Source organism: Phyllostomus discolor, chromosome 5 (genome assembly GCF_004126475.2).
Source record: "Phyllostomus discolor isolate MPI-MPIP mPhyDis1 chromosome 5, mPhyDis1.pri.v3, whole genome shotgun sequence".
In the NCBI taxonomy this organism is placed as follows: Eukaryota; Metazoa; Chordata; class Mammalia; order Chiroptera; family Phyllostomidae; genus Phyllostomus; species Phyllostomus discolor.
The window spans coordinates 75,071,524-75,086,642 of NC_040907.2; the positions used below are offsets into that span (position 1 = coordinate 75,071,524).

At 39.0% G+C, this 15,119-nt stretch overlaps 1 long non-coding RNA gene across 3 annotated transcripts in view; it reads right to left on the reverse strand.

Moving 5' to 3' along the window:
* Positions 1-15,119, reverse strand: part of LOC118500703 — a 347,021-nt gene that overhangs the window by 97,390 nt on the left and 234,512 nt on the right. For 2 of the 3 annotated variants that reach the window (XR_004903280.1, XR_004903282.1), the window contains one exon: positions 5,983-6,086. This is a non-coding gene — a long non-coding RNA (uncharacterized LOC118500703). Of the gene's footprint in view, positions 1-243; positions 365-5,982; positions 6,087-15,119 lie in introns of all 3 variants that reach the window. The other variant, XR_004903281.1, reaches the window with a different exon arrangement.

Consider the following 15,119-nt stretch of genomic DNA (forward strand, 5'->3'; position numbering starts at 1 on the left):
CAGGCCAGAAGCGGTGGCTCTCTTTCCTCAGTACGTGACTCCTGGCGAACAGAGCTGTTTTATTACTTAACGCTTAGCTTTCTTTTACTGTTTTTTTTTCTTCTCCAGGAAAAAGTGTGTGTGTGTGTTGTGTGTGTGTGTGTGTGTGTAGTGTTCAATGAAATACCAGATGCACTGCAGCTTTCACTCTTGTTTAAAAGAAAAAAGAAAAGAACACACACACACACACACACACACACACACCTATTGTCGCTCACAGGCTTCAGCCTAGCCTGTCAAGCAGGAATTAAAATCTCTTTAAAAAGAAGCTTTGCATGGTTCATGTGTCAGGCCGACATGAGCTGGATCAGCTTACAGAAGGGGCCTGAGATAAGGCAACGAAAAAAAAAAAACATTAGAAGGAAGCGGCCCCCCAGAAAAATGTACGATTTCTTTACTCATCCCCCCCACCCTCACTCCCTCCCACTCTGTCTTTGTAAGAACTGCTGCAATGTGCAACACACATGAAAGAGTAATTTCTTTCCCTTTATTAATGCCAGCACTGGATTCTGAAATTAGCCTGTCAGGAACAAATGTCTAACTCCCATTTCTAAAGATCTATCTTTCTTTAAAAATCATGAAACAAAAAATATCAGTGTCAGGCCCACAATCAGGCCTATGATTTTATTAGGTACAAAGGTACAAAGCCTGAAGAGGGAGGAAGTTGCGTTTATTTTAAAAGAATGCATCAAATATTAGCTGAAAATTGGTTGTAAATGGGGCCACTTAAGCCTCCATGGAAAGGAATTGCAGAGGGTTGGGATTAAAATTGCAGGAAGCCAAAAAGAAAATTGAGGACGAGGAAATGATGACTGATGGGCTTGGCGCTATTATCTCCGAGAAGACTAAGGACACTGAAGCTTGGAAAAAAATTACATAGGTGACCTTGAGAACGGGTCCAGACTGAGAAAGCAGCTGGGTGTAGCTTCCTGCGGGGATGGAAGTGGAGCAGGCAGAATTCCTCATTTCTAAATGGATGATGAAGATGTTTCAGATAAGCAGTTTTGATTTCCTTTAAGCATGCGGAGCTGCAAGCTGCATCTCCAAGAATAAATGTCATGCCGGCCTCGTAAAAGGCTCCATCTTCAGTACCTGTAGTTTGAAATTCTTAAATGGCCCTAGAGGATTTCATGACTTTGGCACACAGGAGACTGGAGATTAAAAATGGACTCTATTGACTAAATCACTGTACCAGCGTTTTGTCTTCCGGCTCTGTCACTACACACAGAATGGGAAGCCCTGAGCCATTACAGAGACTCAAACTAAAGTTCCCAAGCAGCTTCAAAACAAGAACTTGGGGCAGACTCTGGACCCCAGGCAATGGAAACGCTGCAGATTCTCACTTCCACACTTACCTTTCTGAAGGTACATTTCCTAACACATAGCTCTCTATCAGGAGTTCTCAAATTGGTTAACATCAAGATCTCCTAATGAATCTTAACAATTACTGTGGACTCCAAAGAACTTTTTCTTCTTCTTAGATGTAGATAACATCTATCAATATTTACTGTGTTACAACTTAAAGCTAATAATTATTTAATATTTATTAATTCATTAAAACATACTCTAAACACCATTAGTATTAACATAACTGATAAATTTTTATAAACAATGCTTAGATTTTCCCAAACATGTAGTGAGAATAGTGGCATTGTCTTACATTGTTGCAAATTTATTCATGCCTGGCTTAATGGAAGACAGCTGCAGAATCCTAACTGCTGCAATTCAATCTGTTGTGATATTTTGTTTAAAGTACAAAAAGAACACCCATTCTTACACAGGTATTTAGTTGGAGAAGAGAGGAATAGTATCATAGCCTTTTCAGATAATTTTGGATATTTTTCCTTGATACTATACCAAAATTTGACAACCATAGTTTTTATTAAGGAACTCTAAACCCACATCGGTGAACTTTTCACACTCTGATATATTAAAACCCATTGACCTATTCAGCACTTGATCTTCACCCATGTGCAGTTTTGGTCATTTAGAAAATACTGATTCACTGAGTTATGCAGACATTCCAAATGTACAATGGAAAACTTCATGGTACACTTGTGAGAGAAATAACATCTTAGTATTATTATAAAAATAGCTCTGACCTTGTAGATCCACTGAAAAGGTCACAAGGATCTCAGAGGCCTGCAAACCAAACTTTGAGAACCACTGCTTTGGACTGCCGTGGCATCTGACAACAGTGACGTGAGCTGAGAACTGGGAACAGTTTGCCAGGGCATTGAAGGATCCTTTTAGGGGCAAGTTAACGTGGGGAAAAATATATATTTCTCCCCAAGCTGGCTTTCCACTGGGAATTGACTTAAAAAATCTAAATATGAGACTTCTATATGGTTTCTAAGCTGTTCCCTAGAAACTGGAAAGATGCAACCCAGTGGCTCTGACAGTGCACTCCACTCCTCCCCACTGCAAAAGTATGTGACTTTAAGTAATAACAACTGTATTTCTAGTTGAAACCCAAATATGAAAAGATATTTTATGACTATTGATTTTTTTTCCCTCTTGGTGAAACTCTGAGATTTAGCGATTCCTTCAAAATCATTATTTGTTGGTAGCCCGACTGCTACTAAGAAAATTTTAGACTTGAGGTCATTAGAACCTACATCAGGGGTGTCCAACCCCTAAGGGCCACCTGAGGCTCAGGATGGCCGTGAATGCGGCCCAACACAAAACCATGAATTTACTTTAAAACTTTTCTCCTCATCAGTTTCATTAGTGCTTGTGTATTTAATGTGTGGCCCAAGACAGCTCTCCTTCTTCCATTGCAGCCCAGAGAGGCCAAAAGGTTGAACACCCTGGCACATTCTCAACTGTCACCTCCCAACTGTCCCATTCAATACTGGATCCCCAGTCCCAGCACCTAAAACCAGTGCCTGTCACCCATTCAAAACTCAATATCTGTGAGATAAACGAATGACTTCATTTGGGTACTATTCAATATTTTAATGGTCAATATGACACTGTGTATACGTATTGAAGAAATGAGTTAAGAAACACAGCATCACTAATTCTACAGTATAATGGCATTTTCATGGATGAAAAATAAATGAACATTTTATCTGTAAGTTAAGTCAGCTTTAATGAAAAACTTTATTTCACAAGCATATTTTTTAGTGAAATTCAGATTTCACTAAAAATTCAGATTTCAAATTCAAACTCTAACAATTCTTAATTCAATGAAATGCAGAAAGTAGCTGAAGAAAAATTAATTCCTGCTGTAGACAGGCTGTTGTTTCAATGCAGTCTAATACTTATTCTAAGGAGAAAAATTAATTTTCTTCTAATGCTTTGAAGACCAAAATTCTGGACAAAATCTGGGCACAAAATAATGCCTTGACTAAAATATTCACGTGTGAGTATCTGCATCATGTATACAGATAAACAGGTCATCAAAGCTCTCGCTGATCTGTATAATAGCTGCATGAATGGCTCTGCTGGTCTTTAACTTGTAATAGAAGACAGGGGCGAAGTGTAGAGAGGAGATGCAGATGGCCAGTGTTACAGGGGCCAACATTTCAGAAGTTTTGATCATTTGGATTATGTAGGGTTTTGTTTGTTTTTTTTTTACAGTCCTGCTTGGGGAGAGAAAGTGGGCCTCCTTGGTAAACAGAAGTGACTGTTTGTGCAATAGAATTGATTATCTGTTCAAGATGGCTTATGTTGCAGGACTATAAAAAATTGCAGGTAGCTTTGGTTGCAAGAGAAGCTATCAGTCATCCTGAACTATTGACACATTTTTATGTACTGTAGTCTCAAATCACTCGCTAAGGTTACCTATTCATCCATGAAATCTAAAATATGGAGTCCTACGTGAGGGAGAAGGAGAGATTTAAACTAAAAAGTCTACTCTCCCTAGTCTTATGGCAACATCATGTTTTAAAGCCAGATGGGAGGGCAAGGCTAAGTTCCCTCAAGTTCATCACCCCAGGGCCGCATTGGGGTCCAGCTACCACCTTCGGTCAAACTGTGAGAGAAAGCCATGAGTCCCAGGGATTGGGAAGAGCCACTTAAACACTTTCCACAGCTTTGATTTATGATTGGTCATGAATTAATAAAAATTATAGTCAATATTTATTTTTCTTCAACAGTGTGCTTACTGCTGGACAAATCACAGATAAAATCAATTCTAGCCTAGTCTCAGGAGCTTAAAAATTATTAAGTACATGCTAACTTCCTGCAGTATTAGAGATAGTCAAATAACTGAACACAGAGCCGAGAGAGATTCTCCTTCAAAGTATGGATAAAAAAATGCTGCAGTTATGGTTGGGTAAGTTCCCTACCACAAGACGAACCTGCTGGGAAGCTTTGACTGCCGGCTAGGGGCCATAATTTTTAAACACGTAATGCTGGATTTGAGATGAGGCGGCAAGTTGTTTTTATTGGCATTTCTTTCCTAATATAAAAATTCTCAACCTAGATGTAAATGAATGAATTTTGCTGCACCCTCATTCCACAGCTCTGCTCTTAAATCCCAAGCTCTGTGCAACCCCATTTTTGTCTTCTTCCCAAAACCGGAGGTCCCTTCCTGGGACTCGACATATTCAACTCCATGGAGCAAAGCAGTTATTCTGTAAAGTGTTTCCTCTCTTTCTCGCCTTTCTACTGTCCAGTATTTAGGCATTTTATAGTTCACCAGAACCTTTACCAAGCAGAACCTTATCAAGCAAATATTTGGACAAAAAGTGGTCAAAGTAAATTGTCTAAGGAAATGGAAGTTAACAGAGAATAAGGACCCATAGATAACAGTATGATACAGCATGTTTTGTTGGTTTTCTCTTTCTTGATTGTTGTCTCAAAATAGTTCGTGAAGCTGACTATTATCCAATGGAGTAGTGACAGGTGAAATATTCTAAAATTCATGTAGGCTTTGGTTTTTGTTTTTGGTTTTTGGGTTTTTTTTTTTGGTAAAAATACAAAAAGGAAGATCACCACTTGACAATCCAATCAATTACAGTTGATTTCCATTCTACATTGGTGTGAACTTTGTTCATTTATACTTATTTCTGCACTAGCATCATGATTTCCCATTTGTTTATTCACTTATTCAATATGTGATAGGTATCATACAGAGCATTAGATAATAGCAATGAAATCTTAAAGAAATCAACACCCTTGTGCTCAAAAAAGCTCAACATAGTACTCTGTAAATACACAGGGAGGCAAAAGTAGGTTTACAGTTGAGAGTACGGGAAACACAGAGTTTATTCTTCTATCATTATTTACTAATTACTATATTATTTATTATTATTAACCTACTTTTGCCCACCACCTCAAAAATGAAGTTGGTTGAGTTTCTTTTTTTGGTGGGCGGGGGGGGGGGGGGGGGGGGGGGGGGGGCGCGGGGGGGCGGGGTTGTTTTACAAAACAAAGAAGAAAGGAAAGAAGGGAGGGAAGGAAAAGAGAATCACACGACTATCCTGGAAGCCAAGAGTTCATGGAACGCTGCAACAAGAGGGAAGAGCTACATCCTAGGGCAGCTGGAAGAGAGGTGATGGGTGGCAGGAGAAGCTTGGCTGAGCACAGGCATTTGAATGGAGTCTTAAAGGACAGGATGTCACCAGATGAGTTAGGAGTGTAAGAATTCCCAAAGGACAGGGTCAGGAAAGAGGGAACTTCTGTCACCAGGCTTGAAACCTTTACATTCCTCTCCTTTGCCTTTCACATCTTCACGGTCACCAAGTCCTGACCCTTCCAGCCTGAAATCTCACACCAGCCCCTGCTGGTTCCACTCTAGGAGAGGACTTGATTGTGCAACATGCCTGCTGAAGTAGCCCCAACTCTTCTTCCCCGTGCTCTGCTCTCTCCACCTCCCAGCCAGCCTCTCATCCATCTTTTACTGCCTACACAAGTTTTAAACACACACACACACACACACACACACACTCAGCTTGGCCAATTGTGTTCAGGTTGAAACAATAAAGCACTCACTCAGGTTCAGTTCTAGGCAACAATGTCATGATCAACTTCATGCTCCACCCTTTGACTTCATTTGAGGCAGTGGCTTCATCATAGCCTGACATATGGACAAGGCTCTAAAATGAGACCACAATGTAACTATCTTATTATAGGGTTAAAGATTAAATTAGAATATATATACAAGCAAAGCACAGTGCCAGGCACTTTGTAAGCCCTCAATAAACAGGAGGAGTTGGGGGGATAGTGTTGGGAAGAGGAAAGAAAGCTGCTTCTACTATGGGCTCTCCCCCAACGCTACCCTACCTCCTTTTCTTCCCCTCTCCTCATCCTTAACATGCCTGATAACAGTTTTGCTCTGACACAGTAACTTCCCCCTGCTGGGAGCACAATTCAGCACTAATTTTCTTTATTCACTATTGGCCCTACCAAACCTTAATTCTCCTCCTAATATAGTCCCTTTCTTTAAGGCAGAACCATCTTATTCTCTGTTTATCCAGGAAAAGTGATCACTAACTTCTCATTCCACAGCCAGCAGGTCACCAAGCCCTGTGACCAGGAATCTTCTGACTTCTTCTCAAATACTCCCTTCTCTCCACCCCCATTTTCCAGAATATTTATTCCACTATTAGAGGTTAATTAATATAAACCCAATTTATTCACTAATTACAACTATAAGTAAGTCTCCATAGAGAACTTAATTATAATATTTGATGCCATGTGGCTGTTGTGAAGATTAAATGAGACAATACAAGTAAAATTTATAAACTCCACCTTCAAATGTGAACAGATGACACTGTGATGTTTTTATTATGGCCACAGAGAAAATTTCCAATAACTTGATCAAAAACTTCTAGTAGACAAGGGCAGCCACCAGATTAATGGCAAGTCAGCATCTGAAATTATTGGAACACGGTATCAAAATGTCAAAACACCTAGGACTAGACCACCCTAAAGAAGTACTTCAATGTCTACTTCACTAGAATGGATTAGGTTATATCAGACCAACCTTCCCAAGACAGAACTAAATAACCAGAGAAAACACTATTAACATTGCCTCTCAAGTCTGTCCACTTTCACCACTTCTATTCAATATAGTACTGGCAGTTTTAGCCACAGCAATCAGACAAGAAAAAGAAATAAAAGGCATCCAAATCGGAAAGAAGGAAACAAAACTGTCACTGTTTGCAGATGACATGATAGTATACATAGAAAATCCTATAGACTCTACCAAAAAACTGCTTGACCTAATAAATGAATTTGGCGAAACAGCGGGATACAAAGTCAATATCCAGAAATCAAAGGCATTTCTGTACACCAACAATGAAACAGCAGAAGCAGAGATCAAGGAAAAAATTCCATTTGAAATAGCAAAAAGAAAAATAAAATATCTAGGAATAAACCTAACCAAAGAGGTAAAAGACCTGTATTCAGAAAACTATATAACACTCAGGAAAGAAATCAAGGAAGACACAAACAAATGGAAACATATACTGTGTTCATGGATTGGAAGAATTAATATCATCAAAATGTCCATACTACCCAAAGCAATTTACACATTCAATGCAATTCCTATTAAAGTACCAATGGCATATTTCACAGACATAGAACAAACACTTCAAAAATGTATATGGAATTATAAACGACCCCGAATAGCTGTTGCAATTTTGAGAAAGAAGAGTAAAGTAGGAGGGATCACAATACCTGACACTAAACTATACTACAAGGCCACTGTAATCAAAACAGCCTGGTACTGGCATAAAAACAGGCACATAGACCAATGGAACAGAACAGAGAGCCCAGAAATAAGCCCAAGTCTCTATGGTCAGTTAATATTTGACAAAGGAGGCAGCAACATAAAATGGAGTAAAAATAGCCTCTTCAACAAATGGTGTTGGGAGAACTGGACAACCACATGCAAAAAAAATGAAACTTGAGCACCAAATTACACCATATACAAAAATAAATTCAAGGTGGATAAAAGACTTAAATATAAAACGTGACACCATTAAAGTCCTAGAGGAGAACGTAGGTAGGAAAATCTCAGATATTTCACGAAGAAACTTTTTTACTGACTTGTCCCCTAGAGCAAGGGACATAAAGGAAAGAATAAATAAATGGGACCTCATCAAAATTAAAAGCTTCTGCACAAAGAAAACAGTATCAAAATTAAGAGAGAACCAACTGTATGGGAAAACATATTTGCCAATGATACCTCAGACAAAGGTTTAATCTCCAAAATATATAAAGAACTTACGAGACTGTACTCTAAGAAGACAAGGAATCCAGTTAAAAAGTGGGCAAAGGACTTGAACAGACACTTCTCCAAGGAGGACATACAGAAAATCCAAAGACACATGAAATGATGTTCAATATCGCTAGCTATCAGAGAGATGCAAATTAAAACCACAATGAGATACCACTTCACACCAGTCAGAATGGCCATCATAAGCAAAGCAACAAACAACAAGTGTTGGAGAGATTGTGGAGAAAAGGGATCCCTAGTGCACTGTTGGTGGGACTGCAGACTGGTACAACCACTATGGAAAGCAGTATGGAACTTCCTCAGAAAACTAAAAATGAATCTGCCTTTTGACCCTGAAATTCCACTGCTGGGACTCTATCCTAAGAATACTAAAACACCAATTCAAAAGAACCTGTGCATCCCAATGTTCATAGCAGCACAATTTACAGTAGCTAGATGCTGGAAGCAACCTAGGTGCTCATCAGTAAATGAAAGGATCAAAAAACTATGGTACATTTACACAATGGAATTCTATGCAGCAGAAAGAAAGAAGGAGCTCCTACCCTTTGCAATAGCTTGGATGGAGCTGGAAAACATTATGCTAAGCGAAATAAGCCAGGAGTGAAAGACAAATACCATATGATCTCACCTTTAACAGGAACCTAAATAACAAAACAAAGAAACAAACAAAATGTAACCAAAGACACTGAAATAGAGGACAGGCTGACAGTGACCACAGGGGAGAGTAGAAGGAATTTAAGGGGACAGTGGGAAGGGTTCACAGGAACAAACTTAAAGGACACATGGTCATAAACTAAGGGGAGGGTGGTAATGGGAGAAAAGTGGGGAGGGGTGGGGGGGACTGGATTGGGAGTAAAAAGGAGAAAACTGTATTTGAACAATGATTTAAAAATAAATAAATAAATTTAAGAAAAGAAAAACAACATTGCCTCTGTTTGAAGGCAAGAGAGAACTATGAAGGCACGACAATTTGAAGGGCTGCTGTGGAGAGAACGGAGCCTGACATTGGCCTCCTCTCTAACACATCTGTGGATTCTATTGCACAGTCAAAAGACTACGAAGTTGCAGTCTCACAGAGCTGGGCAGGCAAAAATTGAAGGTCATGGCCTGCTAAGAGAAAGGGCTACTGGTAACAACCCAGACCTCCTATTGAGATTCCAAAGGGCTGAACCAAGGGAATAAGCATAATAAACCAGACATTGAGCAACCTCATGAAGACCAAAGGCCACCTTTGGAATAGTTGAATCCCTGCCTGTATTAGGGATGCTGCATCAAAGATCACTCACCAAATGCTACATCAGGAGGACATATGCAGATTAAACCACAGACAGAAAAAGAAAAAGCAACACACAAAACCCAGGTTATATATGTGAAATTAGAATCCCAGAAGAAGAGAGGAGAGGATAGGGTATAAGCAATATCAGAAGAGATAATGGCTGAGAACTTTTCAAAATTCATCAAAGAAATCAAGTCACAGATTCAAGATGTCCTATGAGTCTTGAGTTAAGGTAAATCACAGGAAATTCACACCTAGATCATTAGAGTAAAACTGCTAAAAAGCAAAGACAAAAGTAAAACCTTGAAGCTGCTGGAACACAAAGTGTGTATTATTAAAGCTGCGGGGGGAGTGAGTTTAATGGGGTGCAAGGAGGGGGTATTTTCAAATGACAAAAATAAGACTGACCAACTCCCAACACGATCACAGTAAATCAGAAGACATGGTGTCAGAAATGATATCTTTAGTGCACTGAAAGAAAATAACTTCCAAGGATTCTGAAACCAATGAAAATATCCTTCAAAAATACAGTCTTATAAAGAAAATCTGAGGGATCTTATCACCAAAACACCTGAACTAATGAAATTCTAAAGGGAGCTCTTAGGCAGAAAGAAAATAATCCCAGATGAAAGCCTGGGGTACAGTTCTTCCCAATGACTATTTAAGTAGATCTGAAAATATCAGATTAAAGATCTGAAGACTGAAGAGTATCTTTAGACCCTGCTTAGATTGTCCTGTTCAAAATTATTTCCACAACTTGAAAGGCATTAAAAGTAAATAAACACAGAACAATATAAAACATCAAATATTATTTTAAATTCAAAAGCATGCCCCCATACACCACAAAGACTAACCAATTCACTGTCACTGTTCTATGATTGGGAGCTCTACATTTACCCGTATTGCCCCAGGAATATCTTGCATTCCCATCCGGTCGTTACCAAACCAATGAAGTCTTTGTCCTTCCCTCAAGACCTATTTTAAGTTCCTCTAACAAACCTGGTCACCTGTTATGTGTCTATTTTTGTCCATTTTGTATGACACTGTGTTAGTTTCTAGGGCAGAGTGTACCCCTTGTCTTCCAGTGCAGAGATTGTCTGGTACTGTTCCTGATCGCACACAACCGAACACATTCCAGCCTTCTTCCAACCAGGAAAAGGCCAAGATCACCCATGATGGCCTTTGGGTTTTTCTTGTTGCTGTTGTTGTTTTTTTTTTAATTTATCACTACACCACAGTCTCCTCAGACTCCTGCACCAGGGATCTCTCTACACTGTTTAGCACAGTATTCTGCACGCCAGAGCTTTTTACATAAATATCTAAAAGATATTTATGACACCGGAGCCTTTACATAAATATCCAAGAGATATTTATGGCAAGAGGGCAATGGGCCTTAACTTACATAATTGAGTTTAGTAAAACAAAAAGAAAATCCTTCATTTAAGATTTTATTTTTGTTGTTTTTTTGAATTTTGTTTCTTACTGATTTTGGAGAGAGAAAGGAAGGGGAGTGGGGAGAGAGAGAGAGAGGGAGAGACATCGATTTGTTGTTCCACTTATTCATACATTTTTTGCTTGCTTGGTGTATGTGCCCTGACTGAGGAATCAAACTTTCGAGCCTGGTGTATCAGGTCGAAGCTTTAACCAACTGAGCTAGGGCCCAGCCAGGGCCTTCATTTAAGATTTTAAAAATAAATTGCATAAGCATTGGGTGGGGAAGCCCTGACTTGAGATATGAATAAAATACCTCAGTATTCCTGCTAATGAAAAGCTTTTAATATATTTCAAATGTCTTGTTTAGGTTGAAACTTAATCTTAAAGGCTAGGGCAGACTTTGCATATATGAAGCCATCTTTTCATCCAAACACCCACAGAAACTAACTTTTCAAACTCATCCTGCACATGGTCTTAAAAGACTTCAGGACAAAACATTACAAGGAACAGCTATACACAGTGAGAATTGGCATTCGACCAAAAATCTCTTAGCCATTCTGCATCTGAGGTATAGCTGAAACTGTATGCTTTTGTTCCATGTTCTGAGGTTTGAAATAATGTTACTTTTCCCCAGGTTTCTGCCACCCAAAAGAATTTCGTATTTTCTTTATTTGTTAAATTAAACTTTGCACCCTAGATTCTTCAGTTATTTACTTAATATTCTAGGGATAATACTATGGAAAGACAAGTCTAGATTTTACCATATGCTGTTCTAGCAAAAAAGAGATTCATTGCAAAAGTCTGGACATATTAAGTCTCACCTCCCTCGTGTCATTTTACTATGTTAATTTTGTAACTCAAGCTTTAAAAAACATCACACAAAAACTCCTCCATCTGACCTGGAGCTCTTTGGTATATGACCACAGTATTATCACTTTTTTCTCTTGCTTTTTTATCCTTCTCCAAATGCTGTGTTCAGTGCTTCTATCTGTACACTTTACTTGCGGTAGTAAACTCACAATATAATACACAGGTGGTGTATTATAAAATTGCATACCCAAAACCTAGATAATTTTACTAATGTCACCAAAATAAATGAAAAAAGGTTACTTCTGACAGCGAGGGTCCTGGGGTAGGACGTACGAAAATGTGGAAGGAGCGTTTTCGGTGTGCTCACAGGACAGCAGCGTAAACAAGAAATAAGCCTTTTATTCATCTCAAAAAAAAAGGTTGTTTTTAAGTGCAGGTGAATATCTATTGCCTTAATAAATAAAAGAGAAGTGATATAGTAGAATAGAAGGACTCTTGGGTTGAAATTTGGCTTGAGGTCTAATCCCCAGTAGGCATTTAACATGTTGCCGAGGTAGTTAACGTTCTCAGCCTCAGTTTCCTTATCTGTGACATAAGAAATGGGGTTAACGATGTTGAGTGCTCAGGACTGTTTTCAGAACAGAACTAAATATAAGTGGAAATCTCTGAGCACAGCACCCGATGCAGTAGAAAGATATATCTGTTCATACATACACATGTGTGTGTTCTTCCTTTCTAACTCCTGTCTTTCCATTACTGTACCCAAAAACAAGTACCTCTCTACTTCAGTGCTATCTAGAAAATTGAGTTTACCTCTCTAGGTCAATTTCAAATTCTCTTACCCTCTAAGCCATACCCTGCATTCATTTTAGAAACCCGAGTCATGAATGTTCATCTCCTTTCCCTGATAATTCTCTTAGGAATTGATGTTGTTCTTCTTAGATCATTCTTACTACCTTCCCCACTCTTACCATATCCTCATGGCACCCCCCTCCCCAACTACCAACACAAATGTTAACTTATAACTTTGAAGATCAAATTGATATTCCCGTTCAACGTCCATTCTTCCTGCTTCATTCTGAGATGCATTCTACCCATGTCCAGGATGCCACCATTTTTATATACAAAGTGCTGCTCTAGAAGCCCCATCCTGTTTTTAGTATCCTTTACAAAGGCAGTTCTTCTGTACATCTTTTTTCCTCTACCAAAGTTATGCTATTGTGTCTCCTTTGATCTTATTTCTCAAAAGTCCTCTGATTACTTTGGTAGCCCATTATGGACGCCTACATCACTATAAGACAAAAACAAGGTCTTTTTAACTAAAGAGCCTTTCTTTTTATTGAGTGCTTACTATATACTAGGTTGTGATATAAGCACTTTACATAAATGAATGTATCAGTCTCACAATAAGGCAAATTGCATTATTATCCCCATATAATAAATAAGAAAAGTGAAACACAAAAATGAACTAAAAATGACTAGAGAACACCCAGCTGCTAGATGACAGACCCAGTATTCAGACCCTGGTATTCCAGCACTACCCGTCACAGGTGACAAATTGTGCTGGAAGCTCACAAGTCAATGATGCTTCCTGCAGCATGCTGTGGTAACGAGATTTAAACCCAACCCCTAGGCTCCACACCAAAGAAAGTGCTTAGAAAAAAGTGCTCCTGGTGAGGAGACAGACAGAATTCAATGACTCTAGGGGGGAAAAACCCCTTCTTGCCCCTCTTCGTCTCAGCTCACCCTTGGCCCAGCACTACACTCACTAGCCCTGTTTGGGGTGCACAAAGAGATGGTGGGGTTTGCATTACCCTTCACATCACTTTCACAAGTTCACAAGTGAGCGAGCCTGGAAGCATTATGAGAATCCCTCTCCTCTCTTCTCCAGAAAGCTTGCAGTTTAGAGTCTGGCAGAGAATCAATCCTCTATCTCACCCTTCCACTTCCAACTCAGTACACATACTGGTTTTTACAATTCAGGCTCCAGGAAGTCCACCTACTACTTCCTGATTTCTGTGGGAATTACACATATGTTCACCTTGTCATAATTTATCCAGCTGTGTGATTACATATTGTACATTTTTCTGTATGTAAGTCACACCTTAATCACAATTTTTAAACAGTCTATTTGAGCCCACAAATCACATGCAAAAAAATCTATTTTTATATTTTTAACACTCTGTCTTTCAACTTAACACATCTGATACTTATAATAATTAAGAAACAGATCTTAAAAATTTCTTTTTATACTAAAAACTATTAAATGAGCTAGCAAACAAACAGGTTAGGTCAAGGTTCCTTAAATGGCTAATCTTCTGCCTCCCATAACTCACATGCCCCAAGATCCAGCATTCCTAGCTCTTGCTGCTATCTGAACGCACATGTTTTTTCACACCTGGAATGCATTTTCATCTAATTCATTCAACAAGTATGTCTTTAGTCAAGGAAAAAAATTCAACAAAAAGACACAGTCTCTGCCTAGTGGGAAAAAAAGATATTCAAATAACCATGCAAATAATGTAGAAATGCAGCTGTGATAGGTGATTGGAAGGAGAGGTACTTGATGCGTGAGTATTTATAATAGTGAAGATTGGACTTGGAGAAGTCAGGCTTGCCAAGGAAGTAACATGGGATTTGGGATCCAAAGTCCTGGACCAACGGAGGAAGTGAGATGGGAGAAGCTTTCCAAACAAAGGGAAGTGAATGTGCAAAGGCCCTGGGGTAAAAGGAGGCTGGTGAAAAAGAGGGGCTGAAAGAAGGCCACATCCTTATCTGCTTTCAAAGTCCCCCTCTCCCATCACATACTGCTCAAATGTCACTTCCTCTGTGAGGTCGTTCCCTCCTTTCCATTTGCACTGTAAATGGATATATCCCTCACACCATTATAGCATTCCTTTTATCCTTCCGTTAGCACTTAGTTCACTGTATTGCAATTATCTGTTTATACATCTGTCTCCCTCACTAGGCTGAGAATTCACGGAGGGCAGGAGCAGTAAAGTACTGTCTCTCTCTCTCTCCACGTATGTGTACATAAGCATATTTTAAATGCTCACTAAGTGTTTTACGAGTGAAATAGGACAACTTAACCATGCCATGCACATCCAGACGTAAACATTTTAACTTGAAACTGTATTACCTACTTTGTGAGTTGTCTGAATTTTTTGCAAAGACTCAGCTGGAAAGTAGCAACTTTTTCAAAAGCCTCTTTGCCCCCAAACTTAATGAATCATAAGGTGTTATTTACTTCAGCATCAGAAACAGCTGTCCTGACTTTGTTAACACAACGTAATTCATTTTATAAATATCACACAATTATCTAATTTCTTAGTCTCTGCATGCTTTGAAAGGTGTTATTTTGGAAAC